Source organism: Eucalyptus grandis, chromosome 6 (genome assembly GCF_016545825.1).
Source record: "Eucalyptus grandis isolate ANBG69807.140 chromosome 6, ASM1654582v1, whole genome shotgun sequence".
Lineage (NCBI taxonomy): Eukaryota > Viridiplantae > Streptophyta > Magnoliopsida > Myrtales > Myrtaceae > Eucalyptus > Eucalyptus grandis.
This window is the reverse complement of record NC_052617.1, coordinates 30,251,477-30,255,261: the sequence shown is the minus strand read 5'-3', so window position 1 is coordinate 30,255,261 and position 3,785 is coordinate 30,251,477.

The following is a 3,785-nucleotide window of genomic DNA, read 5'->3' as shown; positions in this document are numbered from 1 at the left end:
TCAGAGGTTGTTGCAACGTATTTGATGATACATTTGGCAGTACTTAAATGAGATTCTTTGGGATATGATTGAAATCTGACACAAATACAAACACTAAACAAAATGTGAGGTCTAGAAGTAGTAAGATAAAAAAGTAAACTGATGATACTCCTGTATAACTTCTGGTCAACTTTATTTCCTCCTTCATCTTTGTATCTTTGTCTAGCTTCAAAGAACTTGACATTGATATATCAGTCTTTTTGCAATTCTCCAAACCAAACTTTTTAACAAGTTCTTTAACATATTTTTCTTGGTGAATGAAAGTTCCTTCCTTCAATTGTTTTACTTGAAGTCCGAGAAAAAAGGATAGTTCACCCATCATGCTCATTTCAAACTCATCCTGCATAATCTTAGAGAATTTCTTGCATGGATTTTTGTTAGGTGATCCAAAAATAATGTCATCAACATAGATTTGAATAAGTAAAAAGTTTTTTCTTTCTCTTTTAATAAACAATGTAGTGTCTACTTTACCTTTAACAAAGCCATTTTGAATTAAAAACTTACTTAACCTGTTGTACCAAGCTCGAGGTGCTTGCTTTAAACTGTATAGAGCCTTTTTCAGTCTGAATACAGAGTCTGCTTTCCTTGGGTCTTCAAAACCGGGAGGTTATTCCACATAGACTTCCTCTTGGATAAATCCGTTTAGGAAAGCGTTTTTTATATTCATTTGGAATAACATGAAATTCTTATAACAAGCAAAAGCAAGTAATAATCTAATTGCTTCTAACCTCTCTACTGGTGCATAAGTCTCATCATAATCTATCCCTTCTTCTTGTGTATATCCTTTGGCCACAAGTCTTGCTTTGTTCCTTATGACTTTTCCTTTATTGTTCATCTTGTTCCTAAAAACCCATTTAGCTCTAATAACAGATTTACCTTTTGGTTTAGAAGTTAATTCCTAGACATCATTGATGCTGAATTGCCTGAGTTCTTCTTACATAGCTTCAATCCAACTTTCATCAGATAAAACTTCTTCTATGCTCTTAGGTTCTATTTCAGAAATAAGAGCCACAGCACTAAAGTTTTCATGCTTTTTGGATCTTGTATGAATCCCTTCATCAATATTACCAATGATGAGTCTTTGGGATAACTAGACTTGTGCTTCCAGTTGCTGGTTGGTTTGTCAGACTATTGATCTTTTTCTTCATTTGATTCTTCAACAATTATTCATTGCTGGTCTTCTGAAGTATGAGCTTCTTCTAGAGATTTAGACTTTGTAGAGTTTGGAGCAGGTTCAGATTCTTCAAGTTGAGTCTGAATCGATTGATTTTGTATAAGGTCTTGAAATTTGACATTCATTGATTCCTCCACCGATTGAGTCTTTTTGTTGTAAACTCTGTAAACTTTGCCGGTGGTTGAATATCCAAGGAAAATGCCTTCGTATGATTTTTCTTCAAACTTACCAATTCAATCATTTGCATTTTTCAAAATAAAACATTTGCATCCAAACACATGAAAATAAGAAATAATTGGCTTCTTTCCTTTGAACAACTCATAAGGAGTTTTCTCCAGAATAGGCCTTAAAAAGACTCTATTAATAATATAACATGCTGTAGAAACTATCTCAGCCCAAAAACGAGAATAAATGTTGCTTTCAATTAAAAGAGTTCTAGTCATTTCTTGCAACGATCTATTCTTCATTTCCACAACTCCATTCTGCTCTACAGTGTATGGTGAGGAGAACACATGCTGAAAACTAGATTCATCATAAAATTTAGTAAAGTCTTGATTTTCAAATTCACATCCATGGTCTGTTCGTATACTTGAAATAACATACCATTTCTCATTTTGAACTTTCTTAGCAAATTTTATAAAATAAGAAAAGGTTTCAGACTTACTTGTCAGGAAATATACCCAAGTGAATCGTGAATAATCATCCAATATTACTAAGCAATATTTCTTATCACCAATACTCTGAGTCCTAGTTGGTCCGAAAAGATCCATATGTAGAAGCTGCAATACATGATTAGTAGAAACTTAATTTATTGGTTTAAAGGAAATTGTTTACCTTCTTTCCCAACACGCATGGTGTGCATAGATCAGATTTTTGGTATGTCAGGTTGGGTAGTCTTCGAACAAAGTTCTTTGCAGAGATCTTAGCTATTTGCTTCATGTTGATGTGGCCAAGTTTTCTGTGCTAGAGATTCGCTTCCTCTTGAATTGAAATTAGACATTGGGATTTTTCTGGTTTAATATCTAAGAGATAGATGTTTCCATGTCTTCGTCCCATGAATATCTGAGAGGAGTCTTTACTAGTTCTTGAACATATTCCTTCTTGAAAGTTAATTTTGAAACCTGTGTTGCACAATTGGCTAATACTCAGCAAGTTGTAGTTGAGTTATTCCACTAAGGAAACGTTACTGATTGTGAGACTTCCAATCTTTACAGTTCTGCATCCCACAATTCTGCCTTTGCTATTTCCACCAAAAGAAACTTTTCCACCATTAACTTACATAAGTTTTATAAAACAACTTGAGTCTCCTGTCATATGTCTTGAGCATCCACTATCCAAATACCATTTAACATTTTTCTTGATAGTGACATGCATTTAAAAAGAAAACTCAAGCTTTCTTTGGTACCCATACTTTCTTGGGTCCAATGGAGTTAGTGCAATATACGGTCTTTGCCCAAACCTTCTTAACAGGTTTCCAAACCATAGGACATTCTTTCTCCAAATGTTCTGAGCTATTACACTTAGAACATTTAAGAGCACTACGTGGCCTACAGGTTTTACAAAGAATTTTTGGAAATGATTTCTATAAAAATCTTTTTGTGGGTCTTTGTTTAATTATTTCATTTACTTTAGGAAAATCAATTAGAGGAATGGTTTCAGCAGTCATTCCCAAACCTGATTTGTTGAAGTAAGGTCTTTGCGCTGAAAGAATCTTTTATAATTTCTCAAATCCTATAGAAAACCTTTTTGAAATACTTGAAATATCATTTTTGAAAGATAGTCTGCATTTTCTTTCAAAGTAATAACACTTTTATCGAAATTTTCGACATTTTCTTTCCAAACGATCTCCTGTTGTTTCAGTGCAGAATTTTCCCTTTTTAGTTCAGAAATCCTCTTGAGAGAGGTTTTGAGACTAAGAGACAGTTCATCAATATATTTAGAGACTTTAGTATAAATTTTTAAATTACTTACCTCAATTTCACTATCTGAGTCTGAGTCTGTCTCAGAGTCTGAATCTGATTCTGATTGTACCATTAGACAAATATTAGCATAATCATCATCACTTTCATCACATTTGATATCACTCCAAGTTTCTACTTTGAGAGCCTTTCTATATTTCTCAACTTTTCCTTTCTTCTTCTTCAGTAAGGACAGTTGGGTCTGATGTCTCCATTTTTCTTGCATTCAAAACATATCACATCTTTATTGGATTCATCATCCTCAACTGATTTATTTTGAGACTTTTGAGAACTTTGTTTCTTTTAATTGAATCGTCTTCCCTTTTTATTCAGTTTCATAAACCTTCTTATCATGAGAGCAAGCTCTTCATCGTCCATATCATCTTCAAAATCTGTAATGTCAGAGTCATCGTTAGATTTTAAAGCAATAGATTTTTTACCTTTGGGATCTTCATCTTCATTGATTTGCTCCACTTCGTAAGACTGAAGAATGCCGATCAATTCATCAACGGAGAGTGGCATGATCCTTTGTGTCTCCCTTATTGAGGCCTTTACATGATTCTAATTTTTAGAAAGTCCACGCAGCAATTTGTTAACTTTCATGGGTCCAGAGA